The sequence below is a fragment of the Tamandua tetradactyla genome, chromosome 3 (genome assembly GCF_023851605.1).
Source record: "Tamandua tetradactyla isolate mTamTet1 chromosome 3, mTamTet1.pri, whole genome shotgun sequence".
In the NCBI taxonomy this organism is placed as follows: domain Eukaryota; kingdom Metazoa; phylum Chordata; class Mammalia; order Pilosa; family Myrmecophagidae; genus Tamandua; species Tamandua tetradactyla.
This window is the reverse complement of record NC_135329.1, coordinates 192,601,572-192,623,173: the sequence shown is the minus strand read 5'-3', so window position 1 is coordinate 192,623,173 and position 21,602 is coordinate 192,601,572. Positions and strand designations below refer to the sequence as shown.

The 21,602-nt window shown below is 39.9% G+C and overlaps 1 long non-coding RNA gene across 4 annotated transcripts in view; it reads right to left on the bottom strand.

Annotated features, from left to right (window-relative positions):
* The window catches only part of LOC143676551 (uncharacterized), a 114,214-nt gene that overhangs the window by 90,217 nt on the left and 2,395 nt on the right, over positions 1–21,602 (bottom strand). For 2 of the 4 annotated variants that reach the window (XR_013172167.1, XR_013172169.1), the window contains exons 2-4: positions 6,306–6,438; positions 4,134–4,199; positions 249–421 (exon numbers count right to left, since the gene is read on the bottom strand). This is a non-coding gene — a long non-coding RNA (uncharacterized LOC143676551). Of the gene's footprint in view, positions 1–248; positions 422–4,133; positions 4,200–6,305; positions 6,439–18,986; positions 19,159–19,660; positions 19,764–21,602 lie in introns of those variants that run through there. The other 2 variants (XR_013172170.1, XR_013172168.1) reach the window with 2 other exon arrangements.

The window sequence follows — 21,602 nt, the reverse complement described above, 5'->3', positions numbered from 1 at the left end:
AGAATTCTTCTGGCTCTTTCTGAGTGCAAGTTTAAGAGAAGCAGATGAGAAACTCATAGATGCCAATGGCTATCTATGCCCATGCATGTGCACACCAGATCAACACACAGACATGCACACATACACAAACACCTGTCTGCCAATAGGCAGTCCTTACTATTGTGAGTAGGGGAGTATTTACTTCCACAACTATACTTCTCCTCTTCCTGCTTTCATAGCCGATCTCTCCCTTCCATTAACTTTCTTACCTTAAGGACTCACAGTGATTCCAATTAGAAATAATTCCAGAGATGATGTACTTTCTGGCACATTTCATTGTTCAGGTCTCCTTTCCACTAATCTTTTCTTTTGTGGTCATTTATTTTGGGCCCCTCTAATAAAGAAAAATGTCCTGAGAGGCATTTACGAAGCTTAGATTACTCTGGAAAAGAGGAAAAAGATGGTTAAGATATGTTGAACAGTTTCTATATGCTGTATTCTGTGCTAATTATTTTAAATATCTCCTTTAGTCAAACAACATCAAGCAGTAAACATCATTATTCTTATATTAGACTAAAATGAGGCTCAGATTTTCTTATATACCAGAATAAATTCACATCAAGGGTTTCAATGATAGATCCATGGGTTGCCTCTTCTTCACTGACACTGACTCAGGAGCATAGCCAAATATGGCAGTCCTGACTCCAAAGGGGCACGTGTTTTTTAAGGACCACACCTAATAGGGAAGTCACTTTGAAAATTCTTTTCCTGGGTCTTTGAAAAGATCTTAGCTATGAAGTCTGTGCATCTAACCCTCCTCCACTTATTTTGTGCTTCCAGCATGTTTTTTGGAGGGCTATAATCATTTTCCATGTGTATAGCACACAAAGAAAGGGACTAAGGATGGAGCATTTATCATGGAAATTTGTTCTTTCTATTGTTGGCCAAAGGATGTGGTTATCTCGTATCATTTGATGAAATATCTAAGGCCAGAACACAGCTCTCTAGTGCTGGTGCTGAGTTTTGTCCCATTATCTCATATTGTAGCCTTATAGTGAATAAAGATGGTGGTAGTTAAGTAAAGAATCGGGCATCAATATAGGTTTTGTCATTGAGGGAAGGTAGTAATGAAATAATAATCCTTTATTCATTGAATTAGTGAACAATGGCTGAAAAGCCTGGGAAGGAAACAGTAGCAAATGCACTGTAAGGGAAGTATCAGAAGAAAGGAAAGATAAGAACTGAGATATGTGCAATGAGTGAAAAGTCCTGGATTTGAGTTCTGTTCTCTACAACACAGCTGAGTGGTCATGAGCAAGGCACTTCCCCTCTCTGAGCCTCAATTTTCACATGGGAAATGAGGGAGAGAGGGTAGATGATCTTTAAGATCATTTCCTGATCCAAAATTCTGTGTTTTGTGGCTGGTCAGCAAGGGGTACATAAGCCCTGAACTCTTTGCCCAGAAGTGCCTTTGGGTGTTTTGCTCATTAAAGGGATTAGCTGTCCATTTGCAGGGATGTCTCTCCAGTGAGGTAGGGACAGAAAGGTCCAAAACAGTTTTAGTTTTGATTCCCTTTATGAAGTATGTATCCAATTCCCTGGCAAGTTAAGCCGAGTACATCTCATGTGTTTTAGGAATCAAGGCATTTGGCTGAGAGAGAGAGAGTAAATGCCTCTTATTAATGTGTGACAAATCCATATGGAGAAAAACACTGTTTCTTCTCTCCCATATGGCACAGCTGAGTGGGGCTGGATTTTCTGGCCTTGAAATGTTTCCATGGACCAGGTGGGTGGTTTATTTCACAGGCTGGTGACAATCCAGTGTGTCTCTCCCACAGAGATGGGAAGGGGCGAGAATTCTTCCATTATGGCCCAGAGCTGTCAGCAAAGTCTGTGAAATGAGCCAGTCACTGTTTTGCCAGGATGAAGGTTGGCAAACTACTGTAAGGAAGAGGATAGGGAAATCTCAAACCAACTTGGGTTCTAGACTGGGGGTTTAAGTGAACCCCAAGATCTTTGGGGTTTTGGTCCAGAAAAGGGGATCAGCTTCTTACCCTAGAAAACCCCAATGTAGTAAGTATAATGAAATTCCTGGAAGATTTGGGCATGGAAGGGAGGCAGCTCTCTAATCTACCTCCAAACTTCAGGTCCAAAGGAATAAAACTCAGTGGCTTCTAGTTTTAACTAGACATAGTGGATTGGTTATTTCCCCTCTGACTTTCAGGGTAAAAATATAAAAGCATAGAGTAAATTGCATTGAATAAATATGGTAAATTATGAAAATGAAAGCAGCAATGAAAATCAAAATTAATCAGTACCTCTAAAATAATTCCATCTCTTTACCAGAGTAAGGAATTATGCTAGAAAGAAATGTGATATCTCATTTTTCCTCCAATTTAAAGTCTGTATGAACTAGAAAGTTCATTGTCCCTGAAATTTGGGGTGACAAAATCAAATTCTTTCATTCTTCATGAATAATCTTTTCAAACATTCTTAATGCTTCCTATGTTATGAATGAGCAACTTCTTTAGTAAATATGCATTAATATACTTATCGTACGTCATGTAACCAGAGTTAAGCAAATTACACATTTTCCTCTAATGTGTAAATTGTTATGACATACAATTGGGTAAAAATGCAAAAGGTTTTCTAAAAATGAAAAACAGCTAAGTGACAGGATGTCAGGCTTGGAAGAAAATGTCAAAGATCCTATTGCAATTTAGGAAATCAGGACCAGGTAAGTTATGAAAAATTGTTTCGATCCATGCTTGCTTGACTTGTGTAGGAAGCTTATCATGTTCCCAGTCAGAGTTTTCCAGTACCATACAATTGCAGTCATTAAAAGGTTCTTCCTTATATTAAAGTCTTTAAACTTTACTTCTTGTAGCTCTAGAGCCATAGAGAATATCTGATTTGTTCATGTGACAAATCTTCAAACTTTTGTGGTGATTTATTACACCCCTAATAGTTCTTCTCTTTATTTCAGGTTAAATTATTTTAAACCATGTCATGAGAAAAATCGTTATGTGAATGGATAAGTTTGAAAGTGAATGGAGGGCAGGCTATGGTGGCTTAGCAGGGAGAGTTCTCACCTGCCATGCTGGAGACCTGGGTTCAATTCCCGGTGCCTGCTCAAACCAAAAAAAAGTGAATGGAAGGGGGTGCAAGTGTAGTTCAGTGGTAGAATTTCCACCTGCCATGCGGGAGACCCAGGTTTGATTTCCAGCCCATGAACTTCCAAACAAACAAACAAAAATTCAACAAATGGAGTTGCAATAAGAGGATACTTACATGGAACAAAAGAATGAAATGTGACCCCCGCCATATAGCATACAAAAAAAAAAGTGAATGGAGTTTATATACTTTGAATGAATCGTGTGGTGTACAAATATAGCTCAATAAAACTGCATTTACAAAAAAAGTTAATGGCAACTTGGGAGGTATCACCAAGTTGGCAAAGCAATTTCATTCAACATTTTATGGTCATCTACTATGTGTCCACATTGTTCTAAGTTGTGAAGTTCCCTTTGAAAGTCCAGCACCCTGAACTACTCTCCACATTCCAAAGGACTCTTCTTAGCTCAGAGTAGAATGGGTCTACCACCACTCACTGTACTTTTTGGGGTAAAGATGGCAGAAGACATGAGCTAACTATATAATGGCCTTGCCAGCCTGCGATTCCACAAATATGAAGTATAAGTCTCTTACTTTGTAAACCACAAGAGGGCACTAGACTACTACATGGACCTAGCTTTACTTGCACTAGAAGCACAAAACAAGGGTTGGTACAGTATTGATATCACATTGACTCTTTAACAATAGACGGCCACATGTGATCATGTATGCTATACAAAGTTATTGGTTATGAAATACATCTTCAGATGGTAAGCGTGGGTTATGCTTGGGTTATGCTAAATCTCTACACATAATTTGAAAAACTGAAAAGGAGTAATTCCCACACCCAAGATTTTAAAAAAGAGGTGGTTCTTCTAGGCTATGAGTTCTGAAAACAGCACAGACAATATTGTGATTTTCGGAGGCGAGCAAAAGGATTTAAATGGGAACCTTCCACACATCTACTTTTGGAGAGCCCAACAAGGCTTATGTTTGGCCATAAAGTTATCTTTGACTTTGAGCTTTATATTGGGCATTACCCAAGGTATCTCTCTCCTTCTGAAATGCTCTCTGCTCCACAAGGCTTCAGTAAAACTAGTCTCCAGCTAAAAAACAGAACAAAACAAAAAAAAAAACACTTTAAAACCCCGCACTTATACAGACTGGATCTATACCATATCACTACAACTATTTGAGAAAGGCAAAAAAAAATTCATCCAACCATGTTATAGGTTATTCTGAATAATACCAACTAACAGATTATTTGGGTCACTAAAGTATGCCAAAACAGTAGAGCAAACTAATTCAGCCAAATTTTAATTGACACTGGAAAAAGTAATCAGTCAGTCAGGTTGCTTGAAGTCATGGAAATCAAGCTTTAGATTGAATGCCTGCGTTTTTCACTTTTCAACAGTTATGTTTAATATTGTGTAGAAAATGACTCTCTTGGTGTCATAACTATAAAATTGATATGTTTATCCCAATAAACTAACTAACTTACTAACTGACTGACTGACTAACTCAGACGAGTCTCATGGAAATGAGTTCCTTGATTGACTAAAACAGAGGTTCTTACTGCAGCAGGAAAGATAGGGGAGGCTTATTTTCTGAAGTGGTCTTTAGCTCTTGGGAGACAATGAATACCTCTAGCAGTAATTAATCCCTTAATTGCTTAATTAAAGAAGTTTCTAGTAACAGAAGTAGTATTCTCCAGAGCCAGGTGAAATCACGGCAGGGATGCTCTCTCCTTCTGGTCTCTTATTATTTTACCTGTATTCTGAGTTTCAGATCCATAGCCTCCATTTTTGTAATATTTCAGATTTTGATTCTATTACTTCCATTGTCCTTCTAAAACTGGTCCAGGCTTTGCTCTGTGGATCTATTCCTCCTTTGTAGTCCCATGAGAGCTCTCACCCTCCATTTTCTGGTTCCAACCCAACCTATCTCCCCAGCAATCTTGCTATTCCTGGAATTGACCCACTTATGGCATTGCCCCTGATTTTAGGTCCTTTTTAGTATCAGGTGTATTGAGTCTGTTAAGGATACCTTAGCTACTTGCGATGCTTCTTGACTCTTTCACTAGTTTGACACTATATATGAACGTCGATGTTGACTCCTCTGGTTCTGGTTTTCTGAACCCTACATGTAATAGCTAAGCCCAGCTCAAACTGATGGTGGCCCTCCTCTTCGCCAGTCTTAGACTCCCCTCCCCACACATACGTCATCTTCTGAGACACTCCTCAGCATCACAGGGAGGTGAGCTCAGAAAAAGGTGGCCCAAGACTTTCTCTGGGCATTTTTTTTCCCTGAGGCAGGATTTTGAAACTGGCTTTCTCGACTTTCTTCCCTTTGTTACCAAAACACACACTTTTTTAAATTAGGGGGAAAAAAGATAGTTCTGCTCCAAGCCAAAAGCTCATCTGGTTTGCTCCAGGAGGAAGATGATTAATGGAGCTAAGGCTTTATGCACCTCGTGGGGAATAACCAAGACACGCCAACACAGTCATAGTCTCAGATCAGGTCAACTGAACATGGCTTTGAGCCTACCAGAGGCCCTGAACTGGCAGCCTTGGCAGAAAATGTGTCTCTAACATTGGGCCTTGTAGGTACGCATGACCCAAAGGATCATGGCAATTTTCCAAATCTTTTATTTATACAGAGAACCAATCTAGAGGACTTGTCAACAGCTGGAATATCTAGACTGGTAGTCCAGATCACCTACATTTTATAGATAATGGTAAAAGTTTCCTTTTATTTAATGCCATGTGAACTCATTCCAATATGTCAGGTTTGAAGCCCTATATGTCATGTTTTATCCTTTTCCAAAAAGGAAAGGAAAGAAAAACAAAAATGAAAGAAGGAAAAATAGAAAGAATCTGAGTCCTGCTTTGTCAAAGTCCCAGAACCGGAGAGTAGGAAGAGTTCTGTATGATTGTGGCTGAGCTGTGGTTTCCCATTTCTCTTAATGTCAAAATTAATATAATTGCATGAAGTACTAAAAAAGCACATTAATCACTTGATGTATACAATTTTATTTCATCTGAGGTTGGGGATGCCAAACACTTTGGCCTAAGCCCTCCGACCACTCCAGTTTAATGCCTACCCTGAGGCTCACGGGCAGGACCCATCATGATAAACACCTTTGTCCATCTCTGCCTGACAAACTCCTAGGCACCAGATCCAACCCAAATGCTGTTTCATGGGAATCTTACCCAGTCCTCCTCTTATTCCTCTGTGGTCCTCTAGCGCTTGGTATGGCTTCCTTTGCTCAACTTGACAAGTCTTCCTCCTACTCCTTAAGTTCTTTTTTCTCTTTATTGATTTCATTTCCTTCCCCAGTGACCTCTGCAAAGGTACAGAGGTGCAGAGATCTTTAGTAAGATACAGATTGTAATATTTAGACCCAGAGAGCTAAAATCACTCAGCATAAAAATGGGGAGATTGGCATCAAAGACCTAGATTTCATCTGGGTCTTTCACTCCACCATGTTGCCTCCCAGTATGCCCTGGCGTCCTTAGAGACAAAGGTCTGGAAGAAACACAAAGAGACTTCTATTTTCATCTCTCAGTTCTAACGAGATGAGCATCAGTGGGCAGACAGACACACTTGGGAATAATGGCTCTGCTCTTCGAATGGATCCCCTCCCCCAGTGCCTTTATCCCCGCTCGGGTTGACCTCGGCGAACAAGCTCGCTCTGTAATGACCACTTCGTCAGCAGGGGCTGTGTATTTAGTAGCAGGAAATATAAGCTTTTGTGGTCTGTATGACGTCACCCCACCCACTAAACAGGCCTTTATAATTTGACCACAAAAAGGCTTGAAAGGAATAGACACACACACAGAGAAAAAGAGGCGATAGGACTGTCAACAGTTGTCTGAGCAGTGAAAGGAGTATTGTATCTTCCAAATGTCCCTCCAAAGCCTGATGTTTGGTCTGCTGTAGACAGAACATCTGGTTGATATATGGCATTTTCTCTTTGTAGTTGAATGTTCCAAGTTATCCATTTTTTTCTTCCTCTCTCCCTTCCTTCTTCTTTCCCTCTCTCATTTTCTACCTTCCTAATTCCTTTTATCTTTTCTGCTTCCCTTCCCTTCTTCTTTCCTTTTTCACCCTTGTTTAATCTAAAATATCCAAATATATATTTTAAAATCTATTGGTTACTTTAAATATTTGGATGCATGACAGACACCCTCCCCTCCCCCAACACACATACACACACAAATCCCAATTCCCCAATTTTAGTATTCTTCTTCTGGATATTTCTCAAAGAGTAGGGGTGGGGGGGAGAAACACATGAAAAGTTGTTTCTTGTGAATCTCTTGGTTTTCAAGATAACTTTATAGAGGAAGATAGTTAAAATGGCCTAGTTCCTTTCAATTTCATATTGGGCTAATTCAAGGTAATATTTCACTTGAAAGTTTCACTTTACTTTTTGTTTTCAATTTTGCTTCTAGAGAGGAAAGGACACATGTTAGTCATTTCTACCAACCTTTCCATTAAGTCCAAAGAGAGAATGAAAGAAAATAAAGATTGTTATAGATAAGTAAACAAAAAAGCAGATAACCTGAGAAAGGATAGTATAAAGACAAGGTCTATATAATACATTTCTATAAACTTTGAACTAGAGTTTCAGATCTTTGTTGCTGGGAAGACTCTGTCAGAGAGAGAGAGAGTGAGAGTGAGAGTGAGTGAGTGAGCGAGTGAGAAAGAGAGAGAGAGAGAGAGAAAGAAGAAAGAGGGAGAGGGAGGGAGAGACAGGGTGGTCAGGGTAGAGGAGGGAGGAAGCCTGGGAGGTGATGGCTGATGTGCCTGACCTCTGAATGAAGGATGATGAAAAAGTAAGATTTCCTCCAATTTGTACCGCCATAGAAAACTCCCTCCCAGGGCTGTGAGCTTTCCTCCAAGGTGCCTTAGCAGGAAACACCTGCTTCACTTCTTTCCTGATTTTTCCCCTTGAGGGATTCTGGGTCCCCTCCTCTCCCTTCCTTTAAGCACACAAATGGACAAGCACATTTTGCACATGCCCCAATCTTTCCCAAGAGAGGAAATGTGGAACCATCCATTAGCAACTTATGTACTTTGATGGCTTCCTTAACACCCCTTCCTCCACTCTATTTTTCTTTCTCCCAATTGACCTTTACTATTTCTTCCTTAAACCAGATTTTTTTTAACTTTTTTCTCCCAGAATAAATAAGGCATAAGAAGCTTAACCAAAAAGAAAAGCAAACAGGCAAATGTACATTCTGTTCATCGTGGTTCTTAACTTTGGGTTTTGCCATACACTTCCCACCACAAAGGAAGCAGCAAATGGTGTTCCATTTTGGAAAGGCATGCAAAACAGATGCAAGTATGCAACAGATCAATATAGCAGACTTCAAATATGCTTTCAGCGATGGAGTATTAAGCTTCTAGCAGCTTCTTAAAGTAGCCCCCACCCATCCCTGGAAATAGCAGTCAAGAAATCATATATATAACCTTACAATGAACATGAAAAATTTTTCAATGAAAAATTATGAAACCCAAGAAATTATAATCAGGCTTGCAAATACCAGTGAGGGTCACCGTACCTAGTTCCTTTTCTCTAAAAAAGAAGAACTTCTACAGAAATGTTTGCAACCTAATGTCTCTTCTTTGCTTCCCTCTTATGCTCTTTAGTCAAAAAGAACCCTTGTGTAGAAAAGGGAAAAAGAAAGAAAAGACAAAATAAAAATCAACTAAAGTATCATTTTTTTTCCATAGCATAATCTTTATGATATCAACTCTTGTTCATTCTAGAACCTTATTTTGCTGTATGGGAAAAGGCATGGTGGTGTTCTGAAAATATCAGTGGTTTGTGAGTCAATAATAAACCTTAAGGAGTCACTGGAAAAGTTGTTGTATAACCATGGGATCTTGAGGAGTTACCCTCTCTCATAAACCTCAGGGTACCAACCTGGAAAATGGGAGGGTTGAATTATAGGATCTCTGAGATTACTTTGGGGCTCTAAAAATCTACCCATACTTTGTACCATATATGACAGACAAGAGGTTACAATCTTATTTAGATTATTCCTAGAAACCAAGAAGAAAAAGGAGAACATCCAAATAAGAAAACAGGCAAAGGAATAAAAACAGGGGCTCCACAAAAGAAGTGCTACATTAGCTCAGTATACTTAGGAGCAGATGTCTAACCTTGCCAGTGATCAAAGAAATGCAAATTAAAACATGGGTTGTCAAGTTTAACTCTTAGACTGGCCCAGATGGAAAAGATGAACTTTTGCAATTTTTTTTTATCACAGCATGCTTATAATTGCAATGCATTTGAAACAACAGAACTGCCTTATATGGTGTAACCATTTATCAGTATAATGTTATTCATTTAAAATGATATGGATCTATATGCCTTGACAATGAAAATATGGCTACCATATATTTTTAAAAAGAGCAGATTACAAAATACGTATAGTAAGAAAAAAGCATCTGAATGGGTACCTGCCACATTATTAACAGTGGTTACCCCAAGGTGTTGATGTCAAACTGAGTAGCAGTCTTTATAGTTTTCTATGTTGTTTGAAAGTTTTACAGTGAATATATGCTACTTTTATAATCAAATATAAAAAAACAGTAAACTTCATCTCATTTGGGAATAATAAATAATTAAATAAAATGCTACAGGCATGCTGCAGATAGAAGAACATTGCACACCCTTATTTGGACAAGCAGGCCTTATTTGGATAGCAGGTGGTAAGGGAACTGTTTGCCTAGTCTGCTCACTCAAAGTCCCAGAATCTTTGTTGCAATTATTAGTTGGCTTTTCACAGTTTAGACATTTCACTTGAATAAGTTATCTAAAATCTCTGAATCTCAGTTTCTTCATCTATTAAAGAGGATGATAATTTTCACCTTCCTCGGCAGTTGTAAGAATTCAGTGAAAGAGTAACTATACATTGCTTAGAAAGTACCTAATAAATATGAGTAATTTGTTATCATACAAAATGAATAAATTTATGTAATAACAAACAGTAATTATTAAATTAAATGTTAATTGATAAGAACCACTCGGAAGTTAAATGCCTAAATGTCATTTGTAGTTCATATGTGTTAACCACTAAGATTAATAGGACAGTGGTGAAGGACTGGCTTCAATGGGTAGTCTCAAGAACTGTTCTCTGATGCGCAGCCTCCATGCCCTCCCCAGCCAATTGGTTAGATGGCATCATGCCGTGACCTAGACATGGTGGGGGAATGATCTTGATCTCAAATCTGATCCAGCATTTCCCAGAACGATAAACTGAAAGAGAGTAAACCTGGATGCAGGTGACATTAGGAAGGTTTCATAAATGGTGCTACTGAGAGACAATGAGGGCCTGATCCAAGGCCAAAAGAGAGGATGGTGAGGGTAGTGGTGGGTCACAGAAACAGAACTAATATGGAAGATGGAAGGGGTTTTTTTTGTTTGTTTTTACTAGCTTTGCTTTAACTGGCTGATGGAGCTTGGGCAGGGATCCTTCAATATCCCTCAATCTCAGAAACCTGGGTTGTGAAATGGAATTGAATGTGGGGTATGGACTAAATTCACCAACCAAGTTCATTTGTTTTGAAAATTGGGATCTTCAGTTGTGATGAACAGATGATCATAGCTATCCTGGACAGATCCAGTATCTAAGCATGGAGGTGAAGTGTGGGGTTGGACAGGTGCCCAAGGGACTGAATTATACATCTTTCCTTGGGGAGGGAGGTCCGAAGTAGAGGAGGAGCTTTCCTCTCCTAAGAGATGTATAAGCAAGGATGTCAGAGTCCTCAGGGAACTTACTTTCGGTGACCTGAGAAAGGGTCAGCAAGTACAACTGGGAGGGTAAAATGAATTTAAGAACAAGCTGAGAAAACATGATACCACAGGAGAGTGCTGGGAAAGAGCAATCACCAGCAGAAAACTCTGGCACTTAAGTCCCACAAGTGAAAGGGGCCAGTTCAGAAGCTGGAAGAGGCTTCTGTGCCGAGCTCAAAGCAACAGCATGGCTGGGACAAAGTGGTCCTGGCACCATAGAGCTGAGAAGGAGGCAGCACACTCACAACAGCAGGACTATCATATTTTCCTATTGCGTCTGTGGTGGTTTGGGACTGTATACACCCCAGAAAGTCATGTTTAAAGCTAATCCATTCCTATGGGTGTAAACCTGTTGTAAGTAGGACATTTTGATGTGGTTACTCTAATCAAACCATGGCCCAAGGTGTGTCTTAATCTTCTTACTGGAGTCCTTTAAACAGGATGAATACAAAGAGAGAGAGAGATGCCACCATGTGCCTTGCCGTGTGACAGCAGACACAAGGATGGCCAGCAGCTGGTCTTCAAGAAGAAAGCATCCGTTGCTTTGATGATGGTTTGATTTGGGCATTCTCCCAGCCTCACACTGTAAGCTAATAAATTCCCAGTGTTTACAGCCAACCTATTTCATGGTATCTGCTTTAAGCAGACTAGGAAACTAAAACAGCATTCCACCCAGATTCCCCGACCTGCCCTCCCAAACCCAACCTGCCCCACTCCTCCTCTGTCTGATGATCTTGGTTGGAAACCAGAAAAGAGGTTCTGTCCCTAGTAGATAGCTGCCTCACTCTCTGGGCCTTGGGATATTTATCCACAAAATGAGGATAATCCATGCCCAACCTATCTTAGAGTTTTGAAAAAGAGCAAATAAAGCCCTATAAGCATTATAAAACCATATAACATACTCAGTGTTTGAAATTTGAGTATCGTCATGTTAGATCCAGTATAAGTTTCCTAGGGTTGCTGTAACAAATTAGTACTGACTCTGTGGTTTAAAACTACAGAAATTTATCCTCTAGCATTCTGGAGGTGAGAAGTAGGAAATTAAGGTGTCAGCAAGTCCATTCTCCTCTGAAAACTCTAGGGAAAAATCTTTTCTTGCTGCTTCCGTCTTTTGGTGGCACTTGGCCATCCTTGGCATTCCGTGGGTCATAGCTACGTCGCTCCAATCTCTGCCTCTGTTGTCACATAGCCTTCTCTCCTGTGCCACTATTTCCCTATCTTCCTCTCCTTTCCCTTATAAATACACTCTTGAATTTAGGAACCAGTCTAATTCATCTTGAGGTCCTTTGCCTAATTAAGGAAATTAATCTGCAAAGTTCCTTATTCCAAATAAGTTTACATCTGAGGATCTGAGTGGACATGAATTGTAGAGAGATACTTTTCAACCCACCAGAGACCCTAATTAACCTTAACTTTCTAGTTCCTTCTCCAGCCAAGTTAAGTTGGAATTTAAAACCAAACAGAATCAGGATATCTGATTGTAGTAGGCATCCTTACCAATATTCTTTGCGTATTTTAACTGCTACTATTTAATAAAATATTACTAAAAACCTTATTAAAACGTAAAATTATAAAAGTTTATAAAATGACAGATCATTAGCTTAGAGCAACAAATCAGCGTACTCTTAAGATAACTGCATCCTGGTATACTTTAGCAGCTATTGTCTGAAAAACTCTACAGACAAATGTACTTGCATAGAACCCTTTGCCAAGAAATAGCAGTCAAGGAGTCTGCCCCTCGTCTTGCTCTTCTGTGCCCCTTTGAGCTTTGATTTCCAAGAATGGGGACTGGTCTGAAAGATTTCTGCCATCCTACTGTATTCTGAGCATTCTATAATGTTTGGTATTTGCTGTGTTCATCAAACTGTGTGGTACTTAGGAGCAGGGAATGCCATGGGAAATGTATACATTCTATATGGTCCCTACTTCAAGAATTTTAGGGTAGTTGAAGGAGTAGATGTAAATATGTAGATACATAATAGAAAATTAGCAATGATCTCTCTTATCCTAGCTTCCATCAGGTGGTTGGTGTATTTACATATGATTACACACGCAGTTCCAAAAGTAACCCTGTGAGGTGGGAAGGAATTTGAAGTAGGAAGCAGATTTGCATGCATTTTATAGAGGGAGCCACTGATGACTCTTAAGATGAGTGGTACAATGAATTATAATAAAGGACCTGGGACTCTTGGCTCCTGGTATAGGCAGACGGCATGGTGTAGTCAAAAGCTCATGGGCTGTTGAGACAGACAGGCTTATATTAGAATGTCCCCTCTTGAACTGGTGACTTTGGTGGGATGGGCATCTCATATTTCCATTTCACAGGTAGAAGCAATGGGCTCAGGCGGAGTTGCCATGAAGATTTTGATAAAAGGTGGTGTGTGTGAAATATCTTTCCCTGTGCCTGGCATGCAGTGTATGGAGGGAAGGGGACTAACAGGTATTCGGCACCTTCTGCAACCTTAGGACCTAGAATTAAAGCCTGCTGGGAAGGGAAGCATGGAATGCCCTGGCGTGCTCTGCTCTGTTCCCCTTTCACTCAGATGTGTGTCTTGGGCCTCCCGCCCGGAGTCCAAAGGAATGTTATTGGCGCTTTCAGCAAGCCCAAAGCCGCCTGGAAAACATCAACTTGAGGTAGCAGTGACATAGCTGACCTGGCTGCTGGGGAGGATGAGAGAAGGGTGAGTGCAAAGTCAGGCTTTTAGAAATGAAACTGTGAGTTTAGAGAACACCTTCCTCTTGCAAGACCTGAAACACCATGACCCCTTTATTCTCACCCATTATCTACACTTGTACAGAAGAATGAGGGAGACGAGGCAGGCAGAGTCCTTTATTCTTCTCGACATCATCCCTGCAAGTTGAGGCTTCCACAGAGCACATTTGAATCAGCACATTTGAATTGTTCAATCAATCAGCAAATATTTATTGAGTACCCCCTGAATGAGCACACTATGTCAAATATCACAAGAGTTTATGATGCGTTTGAGAAAACAGAAGACAACATAGCTTTAGTGTCAGGCGCATCAAAATGAATATTGGCTCTATTACTAGGATTTGGGACAACCTACTTAACCTCTATACACTTTAGTTTCTTAATCTCTAAAGCAGAGATAATAATTCCTACCTCATGATATTATGCAGGTACTAAAACAAAAATATGTATGTTCAGAACATAACAGGAGCTGAATAAACAGTAGTTGCAGTTGCAATTATTATTGTTATCATGTGATACAATTAGAGACTAGATGGGCTCTAAACTGTTCAGGTAGAGAGCAAGAAGATATTTGTATGGAGTGTAGCAAGTGGAAAACGCTTCTTGGATGATGTATGATTTGAATTGAACCTTGGGATTTCAAAATCCAAAGGTTGAATGCACACTAAACAGGGCTCTTAAAGATGCCCTATCATCAGCTAGAATTACCAAAGAATGGGTTGGTGTTCACCATTAGGCAGAGGAATAGCTTACTGTCTAATACAAATCAGTACCCCAGTCAACATGCATTAATCTCTCCATTATAGCCCTTTGAATATACCTGGGAAACTAGGGAAACTAAAGTGCACATTCCTTAAGTGAAGATATTTTTTCTTAATTTTTTGTTGAGCAGTTTGTTGTTGAACATTTAGCAATCAGTATCATTGATGAAATTAGATGTTAGAGTGGAATCAAACCTTGCACAGGTTTACAAAGTTTATAGAGTGCTGTTCTAAAGCAAAGTAGCAATAAACAAGCAAAAGAAAACAGATATAAAGTAAAATTAGCAAAGAAAATCCTCTGGAAAGGTTCTCAGTAAATCCACCACAGTTACTTTTACCTTTTGCTTTGGAAATAACTGTGGATATAATGTAATTTTACTTTTTAAATATCAGTGAGCTCATGAAAATAATCAATTCCCAAAGGAATGAGATATGTGGGCATGTATTCACCAAAGAGATGACACCTACCAGTTTTAAGCAGCCCATAATCCACTTCCTCCCATCGCTTCTTTTCTATCCCCCTTGCATCTTTGATTGGGAAAATATGTCCCACATTTTTGCAAGCTACTGTCAGTCACTGGAATTATTTCTCACTTTTATTCCTTTAATGGCAAAATTTGAATTCCTCCTATGAGTCCAAGACCTTCTCACTATTCTTCCCTACTCTGGGCACAAATAGTCAAGCTTTTTGTTTTTGTTGTTGTTACTCTTGTTTTAAACGTCTCCTGACCTCCCTTGAAACATTCTCGTGATCCTCAGTTTATTTCACCTCTATATAACTCAGTTTTGTTATCTGCCAGATGTTTTTCAAGATGCTTTCAAGTCATTTCAGTCTACGATTCTGAGTTAGAACCTCTCAAAACCTGTTTTATTGGGTTATCATTACAATGTGTTAAGAGAAAAATAAAATCTCCCCTCATCACACACACATATAGCTGTTCATTTCCAACATAGATGCTGAGGTCTTTAAAGACATAATGTTCATGTGAATAACTGAAATATGAACCACAATGACCTTTTCTGTTAAGAAATCATACTTTTGACCGCTGTGAAGTTCCTTCACTTGCCTCTTTTTTTCAGAAGAATTAAGTGGAAGGAGAAGGGCATTTTCAAAAGCATGATCAGAAATCTTCTAAACTTCCTTCTCAGGGCAGGATTGGCATTTAAAATAAATATCATCAAGCTGGAATACAGGAATCCGGTCTTCAGCTTGCCCATTCTTCCTCTGAGTAGCTCTGCATTTGTATTCTGCCAGACAGATGTGCCTGCTGACCTCTGGAGAAAAACATTCCACCCCGTTCACCGAGTATCGGTTAGTGATTCCAGTGTCCAAGGAAATTCTCAGTCATGAAATTCACTGTGTCTACCCTGAATCCCTCTAGTCACGTTATTAACCAGAATCCCCTTGCTCATTTCCCAGTGGACAAGCAGAACAGGTGGCTATCATCTCCTGTAGAACTGAGTATTCAAAAGGGGTCTTTGGACAAAGCTAGCCAGTTCCTTCCTTCCATCCATCAGCACTCCTTTTAATAGCCTCTCCCATCCCCATCCCAAGACCACACCACATAAATTCCCATTGAAATCCTAGATAAAATACACAATGGAAATAAAATACAGAACTTGTTAGATTTCTTTACTGCCTATTGCTGCCTAATTCTTTTTTGCCTGTGACGAGTGTCCTGGCGATCACCATTGCTTCTAATCTAAGGAGTCTGATGGTACTCTGAGACAGCAGGTGACATATACTTGAGACCAACAAAGTGCCAGATAGAAAGCAGCAGCAGTCATGTGTAGGAAGTCATAATTAGAGTTTATGTGAGCGGCAGAAACTGACTAATGGCATATAGCAGCCCCCAAAGTCATCCAGGTGGGTTCATCTAGATTGTTCCAGGGAGCAATTTCTTCTTGAGGTCACATCATCCTAAAATCCTCTAGGGCTCTAAAATCTCAGCACAAAGATTTTTGCAACTCAAGTTAAATACATCTTAAAATAACAAAACAAATTATTTACATTTTGTTTGAGTCAGTGATTAATATTTTGATTGGGAAGAACATTGTGCTGGTTTGAAGGTATTATGTACCCCAGAAAAGCCATGTTTTAATCCTGACTCCATCTTGTGGGGGCAGCTGTTTGTTTTAATCCTAATTCAATATTATAGGGCAGAAATGATTGGTTAGATTATCTCCACAGAGGCATAACATATCCAACTATCGGTGTGACCTTTTGATTAGATGGATATGTGACTCCACCCATTCCAGGTGGGTCTTGATTAGTTCACCAGGCTCCTTTAAAAGAGGAAACATTTTGGAGAGAGTTAGAAATGACAGAGCCAACAGAAACTTCAGAGCAGAGCTGACACAGATGCTGACAGAGACAAGGATGCTTAGAGATGCTTGCAGCCCTATCACTGTAGAAGTGATAAAAACATCTGTTGTCATGAGATGTTAAGCAAGCCAGAACCTGGAAGCTAGCCCAGGAGAAGCAAAGTGAGGAACCCCCACAGGAACAGAAGCTGAAAGCAATGGAGCTCAGGCGCAAGAGACCAGTAGATGCCAGCCTCATGTCTATCCAACTGACAGAGGTGTTCCTGACACATCAACCTTCCTTGAATTAAAGTATCTTTCCCTGGATGCCTTAGTTTGGACAATTGTATAGACTTAGAACTGTAAACTAGTAACCTATTAAATTCCTCTTTTCAAAAGCCATTACCATTCTGATGTATTGCATTCTGGTAGCTTGCAAACAAACACAAATGTTAAGGGAGGAGTGGCAAATTTTGACAAGGAAGAGTAGGGAGAAATTGCCACCTTTTATTTTCTTGATCTTCCTAGGAGCAATATTTCATGGAAGAGAAAGCCTTTTTGTTTTTTAAGTTTCTGGAAAAAGGAAAGAGTCCTAAATTTCAAGGAAAAGCTACTACAGATGTTTCAGGGATGGTATTCAGCCCAGAAAAAGTTTAGGGAGAAGGGTGGAATGGTAATTTAGATGGAGAACTGAGCAGAGGAGCCTGAGATGAGCAGGGAAAGACAAAGGAACTAAAAGGGGGACAAGGAGTGATGTAGTAAGGGGTGTAGGGATGAAAGGCAACTAGTTCCAGTTGAAGATTTCAAAGCACAAGCTGAACATGAGGAGCCAGATCCATTGGAGGCCAGTTTCCTACCAGTTCACATCCCTTAACTCTTGAGGTCTAAATGTGAATGCAAGACTTTTGAAGTAAAGTGTTGTTAAAAGCCCATTTCTTTGCCTCCTGTCAGATGTTTTTATCACTTCTACAGCAGCCCTGCCAAAAAGCTTTCATGGGTCAACTCAAACCTCATGATTTTTAGGACCTCACTAGTTTCCAACCTACTACTCCATATTGAAATAGCCCTAGCCTTTTAAAAGACTTATTTTACTTTTCCAAACATGAACCATTCTAGATTTAGACTTCATTTGCATGCCCATCCTCAATTTCAGAAATGAACACCTGGTGGGAAAGTATCATCTGGTTCCCTTAGAGCTCAGGAAACCAAGGTCACAGCTCCTCCACCTCTGCTCCTCATTTGATGAGGTCAGCATGCTGACAATCAAACAAAGGGTCTCAATATATTTGCCCTTGATCCAATCTTATTGTAACAAATGGTTTCTTATTGCCCAACCTGCTGTAGGCCCATTCACTAACCCTAATTTCCCCTGAAAAAGGACTGTGTGCATGTCACTCCCTCTAAGCCAGTCAACTCTGCCTGGAGGTCAAGTCTGATCCCATCAATATGTTGTTTTCATGGTAATCCTTTGATTAGTGATTAAACTGGAGAGCATAGAAATAGGATGAATGGGAGGACCCATTCTCCAGAGGTATGTAATCAGGCAAAAAAAAAAAAGGTGACTCCTATCCATCCTGTAATTGAATCAACTTTCCTCACTGTTAAAATTTGTCATAGGTCCAGCACACAGGTTCCATTTATAGGAGATTAGAAAAAACTTCCATAGGGACCCCCTTGTTACTAAGGCTTGTATCATTCATTCTTTCTTTTCAGAGACACTATTTGGCTTGAGAGGAGGACACCTAATTTTGGGTCTGATGTGGTATGAAACTTTTGGGCTTTTTATACCTCATAGGTAAAATAAGTACTTTCAACTCTGTAAGATTCCTTCCAGTTCCAAATCCTACCATCATATACAATCTTTTACTGCTCAGTAACATTTTCAGTACAGTCAGCACTCCCTTGGGGTAGGATCCATATATTGAACTTCTTTATATCGCCTAGGGCATCTGGTAAGGAGTAGAGTTCATAACAGGCTCAGCAGTTACATGTTTATCAATGATGGTCAACACAGATACCCTGATAATGTGGTATCTATTTCAGGACATTGAGGAATCCCAAAGAAAATCCTTTAAGTGCTTCCCAGCACTGAAAGAAGATTAAAAAGATGTGCTTAGATTCTCAACAAATTTTTGAACACATGTATTTGTGAATTGGAGATAATCCAAACACTGCTATTTTCCAAAGGAAATGGCTTCTTGAAAGTAATGAAACAACTTTTGTTCACACTCTAACAAGAAAGAGAAAGAAATTAAAAAGGAAAAATAAGGGGAAAGATCACTTGCAAAACCTTGAAATCTTATCGCACCTTGGTGCCTTCTTGAAGCACTTCTTCCCTTTTGGGCTGTGGTTCACACCTCCATCACAGGCTTGAAATACCTTGTGACCTCACTTCACAGGCAAATTGAAGGATGTGAGGATCTCAGCAACTGCACAGGTGTTGTGAGGGCCAGGTAGGGACCCTGAAGCCTTGCTGTTTTCTGAAATAGGAAAGGAGAGTCCTTCTAGGGCCATCTCAGAGCCCAGGAAAACTCAGAAGCAGCAGTTAAGTGAACAGAACAGCTGCTGGAGGTGGAAGCTTATAGGGATGAAAGGAGATCAATCTCAGCACATACAATTCAGAAAATTTGAACAAAACACGTCCCTTGTCTAAACTACTCCTTGCCTAAACAGCTGGCTAGGACTCCAGATCCCAAAACCATCCAAAGAAAGGTCTTTGACATTCCACTATGGCACATTCCCATACTTAGTAGTGCTTGCTTTTTACTGCAAATCATTTTTACCATCTAATATAATTCTTTCTTGCTTCATCCATACTTGGTTATATCATGCTTACACCTTTTAGCTAGCAGTAAGTTGAAATAGGTAAGAGGGCAGATCCTGATCAGTGACTCACTCTTACACATTTAGCCCAGTCTCCTATATTTAGGTTAATACCTCCCCCCACCCTCACACACACATACAATATACTCTTTAAACTACCTCTAAGAGTTGATTCTTTCTATTATTCATATAGGCAAACTGGAGGCAGAAGAGAGGGATCCCTAGGCTGCTTAGAATAGTCTGTGGGTCAGAAGGTCCAGTTCTGCTGCTCAAAATGAGAAAGTCTTCAACAAATGTGTTCCTGGGGTGTAAATGGGTTTCAATCTACTATGTGGTCATAGTAGAGAAATACAGCAGAGCTAACACCAGGCCAGGTCTCATATGCCCACAGGAGAATTCTAAAAGACAAGCCATTCACATAACAGCTTCAAACTAATACAATGGGTAAAGATTGGATTAGGCACCATTTTATAATATGACAAATAATTAAATGGATCTTAAAAAAATTCTCCACAGTTTTAACAACTAGGATGACAGATTGATTGCACTTCACTCTTCCCGTTGTAGGTAGAATATTTCAACTGACCCTTTAGCTCTGGGCTCAGACAAGTGACTTGCTTTGGCCAATGGAAGTTAGCGAACATGGCAAAAACAGAATTTTAAAACACATGTGATTGGCGTTTGCTTTCTTGCCACTCTTGTTCCTTTGCCCTAACCATGAGGATATCCCTGGGCTAACCTGTTGAAGGAATGTGAGAAATCCAAGAAGGAGAGCCAAGTTTACCAGCCAAGCCCCTTTCTTATCTACAGCTGATAGAAAACCCATGAGTGACCCAGGCAAGTATAGCTGAGGCTGTTTCAGATCAGCAGAACTTCCCAGCCACCTCAGGGACTGGCATAAATAGTAAATGTTTATTGTTTCAAGCCACTATCATTTGGTATGGTTTGTCATCTGACAATAGCTAACTGATATAACTTCTGATGATGATAATAATGACGATGGGATAATATTCAACATAAATATTGAGAGAGTAAGCACAAAAGCTAACAACTGGGAGGAAAGGGAACGTGACACTCCTTTTGGTTCCCTCTTGCACAGCCCCCACCATCCTACACAGCAAATTTGTTGAAATCAATCTCTGCATGCTTTAGTTCATGTGTTTGAAAGCGCTCATGGGCAGAGGTGTGGTGAGTTTAAAAGTGTATATACTTGCACTCATGCTGTGGCTCAACTTAAAAGGATCTGAAATTGGATTTGAAAATTTAGCCTAGCCTGTCAGATCTCTTTGATCTCATTTTTGGGCTTATGAGCCTCATTCCCCATTCAGATAAAGTGGCAGACATTTGGCACTTTTCTTAACCATCCACAGGGACCAAGGTCAGGACAGGCAGGCTTTTATAAAAGATAGCAAATGGGTTGGAGAAAAGGGTGATAAGGGGAAAGAGGAAGAAGAAGAGTGGAAAGAGTAGAGAAAAGTTTATCTTTCTGTTATCTAAAGAAGCAAATACTTTTCTAGCATTTTACATGGGATGCATTTGTTGATTTGCCAAGAAAGCTCTCTGCAGATTAAAGCGCTAGCTGGATGGTCATGCAGGGTGTGTTCCAACCATCCTTCTGATGGAGGGCATGACATCTTGGAGATAATGTTGAGAAACACCTCCTTCTCAGCCTCATATCCTTCCTACTGCTTCCAGAGCCCAAAGCTGAAATGGTAGATGGCAAAACAAATTGTCATAATTCTTTGTAGTTGACTACCATCAAATAGTGGAATCTATTTTTCTTCTCCCTCATTCATGGCTGACCAGGTGATTTGTTCTGATCGATGAGACATTAGAAAATGTGATAAAAGCAGAGCCTTAAAAAGTCATTGTTTAATACTGATGGGAGCTTGTCCTCTTGATGTTCTTGGAATTCTGAACCACCATATAAGCAAATGTGAGCTATTCTGCTAGATGGTGAGGGATAGGAGGCATAATGTTTCTCCTTGCCCTTGTCAGTAGCCAATCAAACTCCAGAAACACAACTACTGAGCTGACCAATAGCTGATTGAAAACCCAGAGTGAGCCCAGCTAAGACCAACAATAGAGCATCTATCTGACC